At 44.0% G+C, this 15,379-nt stretch overlaps 1 protein-coding gene and 1 long non-coding RNA gene across 3 annotated transcripts in view; one reads left to right on the forward strand and one right to left on the reverse strand.

Moving 5' to 3' along the window:
- The window catches only part of LOC122527646 (potassium/sodium hyperpolarization-activated cyclic nucleotide-gated channel 2), a 162,398-nt gene extending 153,686 nt beyond the window's left edge, over positions 1-8,712 (reverse strand). For both annotated transcript variants that reach the window (XM_043652015.1, XM_043652017.1), the window contains exon 1: positions 8,635-8,712. The gene's annotated coding sequence lies outside the window, so the exon portion shown is untranslated. The remainder of the gene's footprint in view (positions 1-8,634) is intronic.
- LOC122527650 overlaps positions 1-10,441 on the forward strand; it is a 33,571-nt gene extending 23,130 nt beyond the window's left edge. The window contains exon 3 of the long non-coding RNA XR_006306384.1: positions 10,183-10,441. This is a non-coding gene — a long non-coding RNA (uncharacterized LOC122527650). The remainder of the gene's footprint in view (positions 1-10,182) is intronic.
- The last annotated feature ends 4,938 nt before the right edge of the window (positions 10,442-15,379 follow it).

Here is a 15,379-nt window from a genome sequence, read left to right on the forward strand (position 1 = left end):
CATTCTACGACCCGTCGACTCGATCAGGCCAGGAGAATCAGTACAGCTAACTCTCCACGCTTCTTGTCGATGGACGCCTTTCTCTCTCTCTCTCTCTCTCTCTCTCTCTCTTTCTCTCTCTATCTATCTATTTCGCGATTAAAACGCGTGGACGATTTGACAGAGACGATCTAATGAATGCAATTACCAACCCAAGGATGTTCGATGTTGGGAAATTTCGTTCTCCCTTGTGGCGTCGCGTGGCCAGTAACAATATCGATCCCACGTTTACTCTCCTTCGTTCGAGTGTGGTTCGATCATTCGAACGTGGTCCTTGAACGAGGCCCGCTCAAGGATGTTTTCGAAACGAAGCTGCGATTATCGATCTCGCGACGACGACGGCGGCGGCGGCGGCGGCGGCAGCGGCGGTGTGCCCGACCTCTCGCTCCCGAGGAACTCGCTCAATTGACGGTAACAACTACGACAAAGGCTAAATAGAAAAACCCCGCGGCTGGTAGAAAAAACTGAACGGATAGTAAGCTCTGCGTTTTTTTTTTTTTTTCCTCTTTTTGTCATCAAGTTTGTTTCATTCGATTGATCGCGTCCGCTTTTATTTTCTCTTTCTTTCAAGGACGATCTGTCCCTCTGTTCACCTCTGTTTCTCTAGCGTCGATTTCACCAACGAAACGATCGCATGACGCAGCGGACGTATATTGACTGTTTCCTCCTCGAAAAGACGGGCAATTGAGCGAAAGGGTAGAAGAACGAGCCCTAGACGAGCGGTCTCGTGGCTGGCCGCGAGATTAGAACACTGGTATTAACGATGAATGATTATCGAGTCACTTGGTTCACTCAGTCTTAAGGTTTATTATTAACAGTTCGTTCCAGAATTATCCAGGATTTGGACGACGCGCGGTCGTCGTTCCGATCGTTTTCGTTTCGAGAGAACGTGCGATAACTCACTGTCCACTTCTCCTTCTTTATCTCTGGGTGGTCACGTGCTCGCGAGCCGAAGATCGATGGGATTGGTAGCACTGGTTTCGCATCGATTGCCGAGGCCCCAGTTTACGTGAGAAATGGCCACGGCCGGATAATCGATCGGGTCGATGCGAGGCAAGAAGTTCGGCCGTGTATCAACCAAACGGAAATCATTATCGACAGAGTAATGACGGATAATCACAGTTCACCGGTTCGATCGCTCGGCGATAACGTCGGTTCGACCTTGTTCGACGTGGAACCTTAATCAACGGGATCGATTAGCGCGAAGTAAAGTACAGTCACAGTCGCAGCGCTTGATAACCGCGTGTAGGATAGAATCGTGGAAATCGTGAGAGGCGAGCCACGCGATCGATCAACGAGATAGATCCCTCCTCGGATTGCTCTCGGACTCGACGTCGTTCGTCGTGGTAAAAATTGGAACACAGGAATTATTGACAGGGAATCGAGCCGGTCCCCCGTGAAAAACGCTCCTCCTCGCGAGCCCCATCGGAGGAGGGTCTGCGACTCAGCCGCGAGCCAGCAACCGAAAGCCAGGTTTCTTAATCCCGATGCAACCTTCCTTCGTTCTACGATTCTTCGCGTTCCTCGAATACTCCATGGGTTACTCGTCGAGTAATGTTTCGTCCAGTCTACGCGAACCTGCGTGACGTAACCACGAGAAGAGTATCATACTCTCCGTGGAACATCTCATCAGCGACGTCCTCGATTCGGGAAACTATCGATTCGATGGAAGGAATCGCTGCTTGACCCGGTCCACGACTCGGTTTTCCTTTCCCTCGGCTGTTGGTATCGATCCTCCGTTTCGTGGGCCTCTCTTTCTCACTCTCCCCCCCGGTGTGTACAGTGTGTATATGTGTGTGCGCGCGTGTGTATGTGTGGCAGTGTGTGTTGCGTCGCCCCGGAAGGGGGGAAAAAAAAGGCCCGCGTCCGACGCGTCAGCGTCAGCGTCAGCGTCAGCGTCGAGAAGTCCGCCGCGGCGCGCGATCCTCGTGATCGATGTCCAGTCGGTCCCGCGAGTCGCAACCACTCGTGTCGGCGGTGACTTGCGTGTCGCGCCGCGGCACACGTGACTCGAAGGTCATATTCCGGGATCGATAGCGGGAAGCGGGGTTTGGTTTTTTCAGGAGGCCGCACGCCGCTCCCGGAAGCCCGTGCGGCTCTGCTCGTGCCGACGATCGGTTCGCCCTTCGTCTCTCGCGATCGATGACGCACCTCTCTTCTCTGCAGCCCTGTCCACCGGCGGCGGAGGTAGGATTCCCGACGAAAGATTCTCTTCTCGGCAGGCTCGTTCGCGAGGTTTCGCCTCGATCCTCGACGATCCTCTCACGTCCATCTCATGCCTCGAACGCTCCGACGACTGTGCACGATCGACTCGCTGGGGCTGTGCTCGGCGCGACCGTCCGGACGGTTCGATCGAGTCCTGACGGCCATTAGCAGGATCGGACGGGCTCAAGCTTGGCTGGACGGAAACATTTCTTTCCTCCGGTGAGAGACGATCACAGAGTTGCGACGAGCGACGATATCGTTGGCTATTCCGTCGTTGATTCCGGATTGATCGATCACTTTCCTTTCTTCGTCTTTCTTCGCCACTGTCTTCGAAAATGTCACCAGTCTACTCCTTCGATTCACCGGATCACCGCGATTCTTCTGGACGACCGGACGACCGCTCCTCCCGACCCTGATATATACGTGTACACGCGGCGAGAAACTCGTCGCTCTCCACGATGACTGCTCCGCGACATCGAGCGGTCCCGCGACTGCGCACACTCGATCTACCCGTTTACCCGAGCCTCGATTTTCCTCTCTCTGGTGCCCTTTCTTTCCGCTCGTCCGTGCTCCCTTTTCGTCGGCCGCTGCATCAAACTGCACACGTTCCCACCCCGGGGCTGGTAGAAACGGCAGGGAGAAAAGATGGCAGTACGGTCATCGACGAGGGAAGGTCGAGGTCCCTCCTCGCTCGAGACGCAAGCAGAAACGCGACAGAGATCCCATTAATTTGTGTAACCAATATTTTCTGAATTTCTCGTCTCTCGCTGCGGTTGCGTCATCGAATGAAGGGGAGGGTTTGGTTTGTTGGACGGATGATCGATGGATTTCACGAAAAGGGTGAATCGCCACCCGGAGCGACGCTCTCGGCGAAAGGGATCAGAATTTCGATTTAACGACGACGTGTCACTTTGGGCTTCGTAACTTCAGGGTTGTGCAACAAAATGAATTTGCCGTGTACCTCGTATCTCGCGAGAAGAATTTTTCTCTCGCCAATTTCGTAAGATTCAAGTATCGTAATCGATCCTCGGCTAAATATAATTCCGATGTAACGCCAATAAACAGACAGAGCGTAGAACAGGCTGAGCCTGTTTCCGCGAAATGAAATATCTCAACGTCGACGACAATGGAAATCCAGCCCGATAATTACACCCTTGTTTCACGAAATCGAGAGTGACCATCGAGTATATTTCATCCGGTGGTCTCTCTCTCTCTCTCTCTGTCCGTACAGAAATTTTCTTTTGTCTAGCATCGAGTGGCTCTCTTCTGCTCCATTGACTTAAATAACAATGAAAGCGCAAAGGCAACAAGAACCATCGACTTTCTTGCTCCAATTATAGGCGCGCAGCCGGTACACGCTCTCGTCCCATTCGCGAGCCCATTCATCGTCGAAGGCAATATAATTTCCCCAAGGGCAGGCTGGCTTGGTTGCCATTTCCAACGAAAAAACTGCACAACACCGATCCAAGGTTGAACTTCCCCGAACGAGGAACGTACGACGAGGCTCGAACGGAATCGCGACTTCTTATCAGATACCAATTTCCAGCCTGTTTGTTTGTTTGTTCGTTTGTTTTCTGACTGTCGTGTTCTCCGCCAGTCCTCTCTCTCTCTCTCTCTCTCTCTCTCTCTCTCTCTCTCTCTCTCTCTGTACTATCGCTTTATTTCGCGTTTCGTTATCTGCCTATCTGTCTCGTTTCGTTTTGTGGTTATGGACGAGTCGATAAATCAATAAAAATGTTCCGGCACCCCGGCGGTCCCAGGGACTCGATTACGGCGGACAATGAGGAACAGCGGTGGAAACGGAACAGGCGAAATTCCATGGCCGAGAGGTACAGTGTACACGGGCGAGAGCGTGCTGAATATGTTGAGTCAGATTTATAAATAAACCGGGCGTTATCAGATGCCCGGTCTGACGGGCTATTTTAAGATATCGACCAATCAGTGTTAAGGTCAAGCACGCCCACGATCACTCGAGGACTATCGAAATTTATCCAGAAACCCCGTCCATCTTCCCCTTACCTCCCTCCCTACCCTTCGGCTTCTCCGCGAGCTCGATTAATATCGCGTTCGAATGCGTGAAATTGTTCGATGACCAACAGGCGAACAGGGAAATAGCGACAAGCTATTCTCGCGAGTTTTTCGCAACGTGCGTGGCCACGGGGGAAAAGAGAGAGAGAGAGAGAGAGACTCGCGAATTTAATATTTTCCTTTTTTTTCCTCTTTTTTCTTTTTTTTTTTCCTTTTCTTTGTTTGTTTGCCTTCGACTTTGCGGAGTATTTTTACTCAACCCCCGTCGTTCCGTTTCAAAAACATCGATTGTGTCACGGGGCGAGTCTGTCACGCCACTGGTTCTTTCTCCTTTTGCGAGACCGCGCACGGGTTCGCCGTCTATTTTTAAAAGGCTTACCGTTTCCGAGCCTAACAGGTTGTTCCCCGTTTTATCTGCGTCACGTTAAAATATTACCACCCCCTTTTTGGCCATCGAGCGACGTTTCGCCGCACGTTTCCCTTCGAACGTTGTTCTACTCTCTACCACTTCCGTTTCGGAGTCATCGCTAATTGCTTACAGCAACTGCGTGAAAGAATAATTGAAAAAAAAAAGAAGAAGAAAACACCGGCTCGAATTTTCAATTTTCCAGGCAAATTGGAGAAGCGTAAAAATGTAGAAAATTGAAGGAATTCAATTTCCGCGCGTTTAACGACCACTGTCGGCGCTTTAATTGGAGAAATTTGAGTTTCTAGAAACGAGTTGCCGTTCGAAACGGGGCGATTCGAAATTGAGAAACGAGCCAGAGTGGCAGCGATAAGGAATTCTGTCGCAATCGGAATTTGTCAGAACGCACATGTATCCTACTGACTATGCCACTCAACTGTCCCATCGTTGCTGGAATTAATTTTCGCGAAAAGCTAATAGAGTAACCCGCGTTACGTCACCGATTCGGTAAGCGTTTCTTTTACGTAACGCGAAAATCGGATGCAATTTTCGAAATGACACAACGGCGAAATATTGAAATACACAACTCCTCGATCACTCGTGCAACTAGATTAGTCATTTGTTCGGTTTATATTTCGTCTTTAACCAAATTTAAAATAAAATGGAACACGAATATGTACGTACGTCCAAGTGTATTATTCGACGAACTGACGTTAATATTGTAATTCCTTAAAAAGGAAGTTTGTTAGTTTTTCATCTTCACAGAAAATAGTATTCGCCGTCATTCTCGATTCATTAATCCTTGTAATTCGTACAGTACTTTGCCAATAATAATCGAGGAATGTTGTCATCACGCACATGTACTTTCACGTTTCAAGGGCTTTGCTGTCAGATTTCAGAAATTTTTGGCAAAAGTTTCAAGCAAAGTTTTTCCCGTGCGTTCTTAAACGCCAGAAATTTCGGAATTTAACTTGCAAAAAAGAAAAGGGCTGCTGAATCATCGAGAGGATTATAATCCACAAATTATCGTATATCGCGTCGTTACTGTCCAATATTATTGCAAATCCGAAAATAAATGTCTACCAAATAATCTGCCAATTAACTTCCAAACATGTATTCAACTATAGTACATAAACTGCCAGAATGGTCAAAGTGACCAACTTATAATTGACTGTTACGTACTTTATACACGTGAAATAGCGTGTCGCGAGAGATTTGAAATGACTTTTCTTACGTCTTTCTCTCCATACTTTTTATACTTTCGCGTCAAATATTATTACAAAACCGAAAATAAAAATCTGCCAATTAACTTCCAAATATGTGTTTCAACACTAAAACTGCCAAAATGGTCAAAATGATCAATTTATAATTGGCTCTTACGTACTTTATATACGTGAAATAGTATATTATTAGAGATTTAAAATAATTTTTCTTGGGTCCTCCTCTCCATGCTTTTTATATTTTCGCATCAAATATTATTAAAAATTCGAAAATAAAAATCTACCAATTAACTTCCAAAAATGTGTTTCAACACTAAAACTGCCAAAATGGTCAAAATGATCAATTTATAATTAGCTCTTACGTATTTTATATACGTGAAATAGTATATTATTAGAGATTTAAAATAATTTTTCTTGTCCTCCTCTCCATACTTTTTATACTTTCGCGTCAAATATTATTAAAAATTCGAAAATAAAAATCTACCAATTAACTTCCAAAAATCTGTTTCAACATTAAAACTACCAGAATGGTCAAAATGATCAATTTATAATTGGCTCTTACGTACTTTATATACGTGAAATAGTATATTATTAGAGATTTAAAATAATTTTTCTTGTCCTCCTCTTCATACTTTTTATACTTTCGCGTCAAATATTATTAAAAATTCGAAAATAAAAATCTACCAATTAACTTTCAAAAATGTGTTTCAACATTAAAACTACCAGAATGGTCAAAATGACCAATTTATAATTGGCTCTTACGTACTTTATATACGTATTATTAAAGATTTAAAATCCTTGTGCACACATTAATGTCCCCGATGGAAAATTGTTATGCTCCGATCGATAGTTCCTTCTTCCCACGTAATTTCATCAGTGATCGAAAATTTCCTAAGAAAAAAAAATCGTGCCCGATGGAAAAAAAAGAAACAAGAGACGAGAGATTCTCGGGGAAACTCCAGTGATTCGAAGAACGGGAAAAATTCGACGCTGTGCCGCTACGCGAGGAAAAGGCCTCTTCGCGTCGCGCGGAATTACGTAACGTCGCGAACGTTGCCGATTCGCGTTTCTCATGGTAACGCGTCTGGTCGTCTATCGTCTATCGGAGTGTGACCCGGTTTCGAAATGCGTCCTGCACTTTTACTTTTCATCAATCACGAGGCTTCGAAGCCTCGGGAGCGATCTTCGGTGGCGATCGGGGCTCGCGAGACGCGGGCTGTGTGGCCCGCGTCTGAAAAAGAGAAAAAAAAAAAAAGAAGAAGAAAAAGGTCGGACAGAAGCGAGCAGAAGCGGCGACTAATGAATCTTGGCGAGGCGAAACGGGAGCAAGAGAAACGGCCCCCGTCGCGATAGAAACGTGACGGAGAGAAGCAGAGGCGGCCCTCGTGGAAATTGGAAACATGGCAGTGGCGCTATCGCGCGGTCGGCGGCGCAACTCGCGGCGAGGGGGTGAGGGTGGCCAAGCAAGGGGTGACATCTAGTCTAGCGGGGAAATATTGACCGTAAAAATGGCGTCAAGCCGCGAGGAGAGGGGGCGAAGATATGCGAATGGAATTCCCATCGATGGTGAACGATGACGCGTGATGATCCCACGAAATTTCATTGTTCCCGTGGCATTTCCGTTCGCCGGATATACACGAACTCGAAACAAGCCTCCGAGTACTTGTCCGAGGCTTGCCCGCGAGCTCGCCGAGTCGAGCTTTTTAAAGGCCAATGGGAGATTGAATTCATTAGAGGAATACGATTAGCACGTGACTGATGAACGATTCCTGGATTCTGGAATTCACGGTGGAAATTGGTAATTATCGACGACGCGTAAAGGGATTGGCCGTGGAGCGTTGGTATTGAAATGTCAATGGAACGTTCTAAGGACGTTGTTCCTTTTGGCGAGAATCTTCCTGCTGGAAGGTGTGAGAATTGCTGTACGATTGCACGACGATCGGACTCTTGGAATTTTTTTCTTTTTTCAAATGTTTGGGACTCGCGAAGAATTTCTCCGAGGAAAGAGAAAGTGTTGCTGATGGTGTTGGAAATGTTGTATCGTTAAATGCACGTTGGAACGTTGGAGTTCCTTCCAGAATTCTTTCGCGAAAGATTTGTTTTTGCCGTGCCGAGGACTTTCCATTTAATAAACGTTTGTGAGGAATTTCTTTGAAGAGCCGGCGATTATTAGAATGTTACGTATCGTTAAATGTTCGTCGAATTCCTCCGAGAGAAATTTCTTGTACCCTGTGTGTTCAAACTTCGTTCTCTTTGGCAAATGCCTGTAGAGAATTTTTGAAAAAATAGGGACAGAACGTTATTGATTCGAGTGTCAAACCGTTAAAATTCTCAGACGTTAAAAATGCTGTTGTTCAACGTTCTCTTCATCACACGTCAATTGTTATTCTGGATGTTTCGCGAACGTTAACGAACGAAGTAAATCTCACTCCTTCGTACGAGACACGTGACGGTACACGCTCGAAAAGAAATAAGCTTGCTATTTGAATTATTTTCAACGCGAAATAAGTATGTGAATAAATAAAAAAAAAAAGAAAAAAAAAGGCACCCGCTCCTCGCGAGCGACCGGCCAAGGTTTCTCGTTTCGACGGTGACCTACATATTTTCATACTACTTGTGATTTCGTTCGACAATCCCTCTCGATAATGAAGCCGAAACGAAGATGGCAAGCTAGCTTGATTGAATAAACGGTTCGAAAGCAAACAGACTTTTCAAAGTAACTTTGTTTGGACTTACAAGGAAAATGGCCAGGAGGTTTCGAGCTTCTGTGACGGACGCTTTTCATGTTTCGCGGCATGTCGGTTCTCAATTCCATGGCAACTGTACAAAAGGGAAAGAAAAGAGTCAGAATTAATTGGTCACGTTCCACGTTAAACATACAGATTCTTTTGTTTTCTTTTTTTTGCAGCTTAGCGATTTTAACGGCGTGGAAAAGGATTTTTTTTTTTTTCGTCGAATCCCGATTCCTTTCGATTTGCATGTTTGTCCTCGGCGAGGATCGACGTCGAGTTTCACGGAATTTTCAAAGGATAATGACGCTATCTATTAACGAAAATCCTTTGTCCTCCCTGCACGCTCATCGAGGGTAACAATTATCATAGTAAAGCACATTTCAGATACGATAGGAGGCAAATGGAGAAATTTACTTTGCAAAACGAAAGACGAGTTTAATTTATCATTTTGCTTTACAGCTGACGTATCATTTTTTTTTTTTTTTTCCTATTATTTCGATTAAATCTTAAACTCAATCGAGATTCTCCCTGCGGAAGACAAGGTGGAAATTTCAGTTTCACGAAAGTTAGAGTATCATGGATTATCGCTTTTTTCGAAAAAATTGCCGCCAGAACTGCTGTTTTCAGATATCTGTGCAACGATTGCGCGTTTCAAACGACACGTCGAATGTATCGCGACATTTTGTCATTGGTAGTTTTCTTTTTCAAATAGTCGTGAAAAATTGACGAAACGTAGTTGCTCGAAGTAAATTGGATCGTCAACGATATCGCATGCACATAATGCAATAGATATTTCCACCAGTGTAGCGCAGTTTGTTACGTAACCGCGTGGCGGGGCTCATCGTGTTACACATAACACGAGCGTTTAAGACAGCAATTTAGAAGAAAGAGGAGCGGCGAGAGACGCGGCGGGGAAAACATGATCGGGGAGGGGAAAAAAAACTCGATCTTTATGGAAGGCGCAGTTTCTGGGAGAGCACGTGTCACTCGATCGCGGCGCGAGTTATCGATTCGTTTGGCGCACATGCTGTTCATTGTGACCGTTTCCCGGAACGAATCCCAGAAGAAACCCGTAAAGCAACCCTTTTCAAACCCGAGAAAGCCAACTGCTGGAATCGAACTCCTTGCTCGCGATAAATTCGTCGATCAAACTGATAACAAAGAGACGTAATAACTTCCCTTATTTTTCCGTGGAGGAAAAAAACGAAAACGAACAAAAAAAAAAAAAAAAAAGAAAGGAAGAAAGAAACTGCAGCGACGATTCACGAGGAAAACAGTCGGAGCCGCGGACAAAGCTTTGGCGCGTGTTTTCGACGTATTTTCGTCCATTCTAAGTCGTTCTCTCGTCGGAAAATCAGCAACGTTCGACGAACCATTTCTCGCAGGCAACTTTAGATGGAGAAAATTTCCATAGAAATTCTTCGAGACGAGCGCATCTCCGAGCAAAGAGAGAGAGAGAGAGAGAGAGAGATCGTACGGTTCGACGAACGAGGCAAAAGACCACGAACCACAAACACATACACACACACACACACTGTGATTTCTTCTGAAGAGATGCGTGTGTACGAGGCCGTGCATCATAAGGAACGCAAACGCGAGAAAGAGAGGCATGGGCGCTTAAATAATTCATTAGTCGACGAGCAGAGATTTGCATTGTGGCGAGGAGGTACACTAGCGGATCGGTGGACGAAGGAGCAAGCAAATGAATTAAGCACTCGAGCTCGCTCCGGGGAGAGAAAGAATGTCGGATGGCAGACGAAACGTGTACAAAAGATACGTACTTTACGCTGTACAAAGGTATTTCATATATTTATTTCGGGCCAGAACTTGTTGACTTTGTGAAAATTTGTGGCAAATTTATATCATAACTAGCGACTGCTTGACATATAATGAATTATACTTTTGATAATTGTTAAACACATATAAAGGTAGTATCCTTATTTTTGACCATTTTCGAATCTCCTGAATTTGTTAACTTTGTGAAAATTTTTGGCAAGTTTATATCGTGATTAGCGGCTGCCTGAAGTGTAACGAATTATATTTTTGTCAATTGTTAAAACGTATACAAAGGTATCATTATTTCTGACCATTTTCAAATTTCCTGAATTTGTTAACTTTATGAAAATTTTTGGTAAGTTTATATCGTGATTAACAACTGCTTAAAATATAATGAGTTACATACTTTTGTCAATTGTTAAATGTATTCTATGACCATTTTCAAATCTGCTTGTTAACTTTGTGAAGTTTCTGATAAATTTATATTGTAATTAGCGACTACTCAAAATGAATTATATTTTTATCAATTGTTAAACATATTTAAGGTATCATATTTAAATGTATACTATTTCGGACCATTTTCAAATCTGTTAAACTCGTTGACTTTGTGAAAATTTTTGGTAAATTTATATCATAACTAGCGACTAGCTTAAAATATAGTGAATTATACTTTTGTTAATTGTTAAACACATATAAAGGTAGTATCCTTATTTTTGATCGTTTTCGAATCTCCTGAATTTGTTAACTTTGTGAAATTTTTGGCAAATTTATATCACAACAAGCGACTGCTTAAAATACAATGAATTATACTTTTGTTAATTGCAAAACATACATAAAGGTAGTATCCTTATTTTTGACCATTTTCGAATCTCCTGAATTTATTAACTTTGTGAAATTTTTGACAAGTTTATATCGTAATTAGCAGTTTAAAATATAATGAATCATAATGAATTATACTCTTGCCAATTGTTAAACGTATTTGTAAACATTACAAATAAAATAAAAATTCTATATATATATATATATTTAATTATCGTAAAAGTTCATTCAAGCTCCGACGAAATTTTCACGAAAAATACGATCGGTAAGGGACGCGAAGAGTGCGCGTCGCGATTTGCTATTGTTCGAAACTTTAATGAACTTGCGAAACTCGTGTAGCCCGTGTAACACACTTTAATTATCTAAAATGTATCCATTTACAGATTGAATAGAATCACCCTGTATGTGGAAGAAAGTTAGAGAGGATTCGCAGGGCCGCCGCCGCCGACGACGACGACGACGACGAGGCGCGCCACTGTTTTAAGCTTATCAGAAGGCTGAAAATTATAACAGGATGTTCCAAAAACGTTTGCCTCCGCGTAAAGCACGCCACGCGACCCAGAAAAACGGACTCGCGGAACGAGTTTCCCCTTTCTTTTTTTAAGAAGCTTATCGCCAGGAAGGACGATTCGCGAACATTCCCTCCGCGCAAACAAAATTGCTGGACAAAAAGTTCTCTCTCTCTCTCTCTCTCTCTCTCTTCTGTAATATGATTTCTCTCTCTCTTTAATATGATTTCTCTATCTCGAGATATTTCAACTACTCGCTCGGAATTTTTATACGTCACTCTCAAGCTAGAGCGTGCGTTGTTCATTTACCCCCGTCCGACGTTGTAATAAACTAGAGACATTGCTACAGAAACGTGAATTTAAACGTTCTATTTTCTAAGGCAAGGAGGGGGGAGGGGGCACGTGCCTTCCTCGACGTTCTTCGACACTCGTGGAAAATTTCCCCCGCGCAACGAAAGACTTAAAAGCTTCTGGGAATAACAATACATAGACACTACGTATAAAACGATACTAGTATCTCCTTGCAAAATTACGTGCGATAATGTAAGGATCCTATTTTAATATTTCACAAATACCGTTGGATCTTCTTCCTCCGTGAAACGTAACGATCTCATCCTCGATGCTTTTAAATGCGAAATTTTCTATACGCTCTCTGAACGGGTATTTCGAAATTCGATAAATTTCAATAAAATTCACGACGAGGATCCTTATCGAGGGAGAAAAAAAAACCGATGAAAATGTTTCTCGTGTTTTACGCGAACAAATGGAACGATAGAAAAAAAGAAACGATACATCACTCTAAAACAAATATAAAATGGCACGGGACGGAATATCGCGGGCGATTAAAAAATACGTAATGAAACGTATATTAAATCGTCGAGTTGAATGAAACGTTTACGAATCATTTGTAGGATGTTGTTAAAACGTTCTGCTAAATAGAATTTGGTGGCAGTTATTCGAATGTTCATTTAATATTCCATTGCCTAGTTGTTAAAGTCTCCCATCGGAAATATTTCCCGTCAATCTTAAATACTCTCGATGTAATAATTGTAATAATTCTTTGATTGAAAACAAAAACCTCTGTGTGATACATATAAAATATGAAAATATTTTAGTATTTTGAAGATACTGAAGTTGACTTAAAAACTTCTCTGCATATGCGATGACATTTAAAATTTGCAGTTCCAGGTCTTTCTACTGCCTGTTAATTTTTGAAACAGACTTGATCGCGTCGCGATAATATTCTTCAACAATTTTGATGAAACGAAACCGCTCCTGTTGCATAATTTTAGAGTCAAAAAGCATGCTCTGTATTCAGCGACGTGAACAGTCTCACAATCGGTATCAACCGTGTCTTTCGTGAAAAATATTCTTTAGAAATAGAGCTGGAGTGCATTTGAAATTGTAGCTTGATGCGAAGCTCGTTGATTTTTTTTTTTTTTTTTTATATATGGGGATTTAGAGTCGCATCGACTACGAGGTCTTTAGCGACGTGCTGGAATTTTTTCTATATCTGGTCTGGTAGCCGATAACGTTTTCTTGTTGTTTCTGGCAGGTTAGAGCGGTGTTTTGGTTTAATCCTATTTTAATATTTACTTCTTATGTTTCGGTATTTTCTGCATTCATGTAGCATTCGTGTTGGGTGGTGATTTGCAGGTGTTGGTTGCAGAAAGGTGGTTCTGTTTTGTTTAGGAGGTATTCGTGTGTGATCTTGGAGTGTCCGATTCGAAGTCCAGTCATAGCTATCCTTTCTTTTCTGCTTATATTGTTGTTTGGTATCTTTTTAGTAGAAATGATGTGCTATGTCGTGTATTTTGGTTCTATTTGTCGTAGTCCAAATTCTGTTCCATTCTTTTCTTTCCGCTTTAGTCGTTGAAGCTAGTAGGTCTTGGTGTGGGATTGGGATGTTGGCTTCTTTTGTTCGGTCTGTTGTTGCTTCTTTGGCTAAGGAGTCGGCTTTTTCGTTTCCTTCTATTCCTTGGTGTGAGCTCGTTGATTTATTTGTCAAGCTGGCCCAAAGCTCCAAAGGTGCTGGGTCTTCTCTATCTTTCGAAAAACACGACGAGACGACTCGAAAAGCCAAAGCAACAGTGCAACAGTGATGAATGCACTCCTGCGACGATTTGTCCGTTTGTTGTTTAATCCTTTGGCGGACTAGGACTTGAAGATCGTTTGATTTATCTGCGAGTTTCGCACGAACGATGCGAGAGCGACAGGATTCAGGGGGAGAGGAAAGTATTTGAAACATTTCGGCTGATAAATATACGAACGATGAGTGTTTGATTTTTCAGGAAGGCGGTGAGAGAGAGAGAGAGAGAGAGAGAGAGAGAGAGAGAGAGAGAGAGAGAGAGAGAGAGAGAGAGAGGAGAGAGAGGAAAGTTGGGAATGATCGCTCGAGAACTATCGCGCGAACGAATAATGCATGACGACTCGGAGGGTCGTTTTCCACGAGGAGTGCCGGACGAAAGGACTTGAATTTTAATTGTTCCCGCCATCGCCCCGGCTAACTGCTCTTACAACATTTATTTTCAATTTCGCCCAGCCGAGGATCAAATGATAAAACAACGTTTCTCCGATGAATCACGCTGATGGCCAATTGATACCAGAGAGTACACGTCGAACGATATTAAATTATGTCCAAAATAATTCGCAGCATCCAGCCGGCTCGACTTCCATTAAACGAGAGGCACACAATACACATCGTAGAATCGCTATCCGATAAATTCCCCGAGTCTGGGCTGGGAGTGCAGTCCAGATGCCCGAAGAAATAATTCACAGTGCACACCGGAGACCGGACACACGAGTGCACGAGTCCAGGAGGGCAGAAGAGCTTCATTGTCTGGCTCGGAGGGCGCTTGACCTTCCGCAACGTATCGAGCACCAGCTTTCAGTTGGTCTTTGCGCACGGAGGAACCGGGGAGGAAGAGGAGGGTGTCTCGATGTGACCGTGTTAGAGTTTTTCAGAGGAAGAAAGCAAGGAAAAAATGAAAACAAAAGGAAGTAAGTCTACTTTGCGATACAGAGCCATCCCCCCCTCTCTTATATTAGATATTAGATATTGTCCATAACCGAAATGTCGTGCACACACCATTCTCGTTTATAGATGGACAGGTTGAACGTGTAATACACACACACACACACACACGCAAACAAACACACACACACAGGGTGGTATCCACCCCCGACCGTTCTCAGCAGCCCGGTTGCCACCTCGTACGAGGTCGAGCGCCCTTTCGAAATTTGCCGATGGCCAAAGGAGGCCTCGAGGACTGCTTGGCTGACCTCGAATCCGAGATTCTTATCTTTGAACCGAAAGCTCCGGGAAAGACGCCGTTTATCGAACGACAGTACTACTCACGGCCGTCCACGGCCGGTTTTCAATAGAGTGGCGGACTGTACACGTCGACCGCCGTCACCATCCCCGTGGCCCAGAAACCGATTCACAATGAAAATTCTGAAATATAAATATGCCGGGACCCGCCTCTGGCCTCGAGCACGATCGACCACGAACGCTCGATGCGCGCCACCGGTGCTAACGTCGCGACGATCGCGACTAATGTTCCCTGGCGATCGTCGTTGATCGAAGGCAACGCCGGAAGCTAGGAGGACGAGGCAAGTCTCGCGAACCTCGCCAGCTGTCTTTGC

The sequence above is a fragment of the Frieseomelitta varia genome, unplaced genomic scaffold (genome assembly GCF_011392965.1).
Source record: "Frieseomelitta varia isolate USP_RPSP 00005682 unplaced genomic scaffold, Fvar_1.2 scaffold_229, whole genome shotgun sequence".
Classification (NCBI taxonomy): Eukaryota; Metazoa; Arthropoda; class Insecta; order Hymenoptera; family Apidae; genus Frieseomelitta; species Frieseomelitta varia.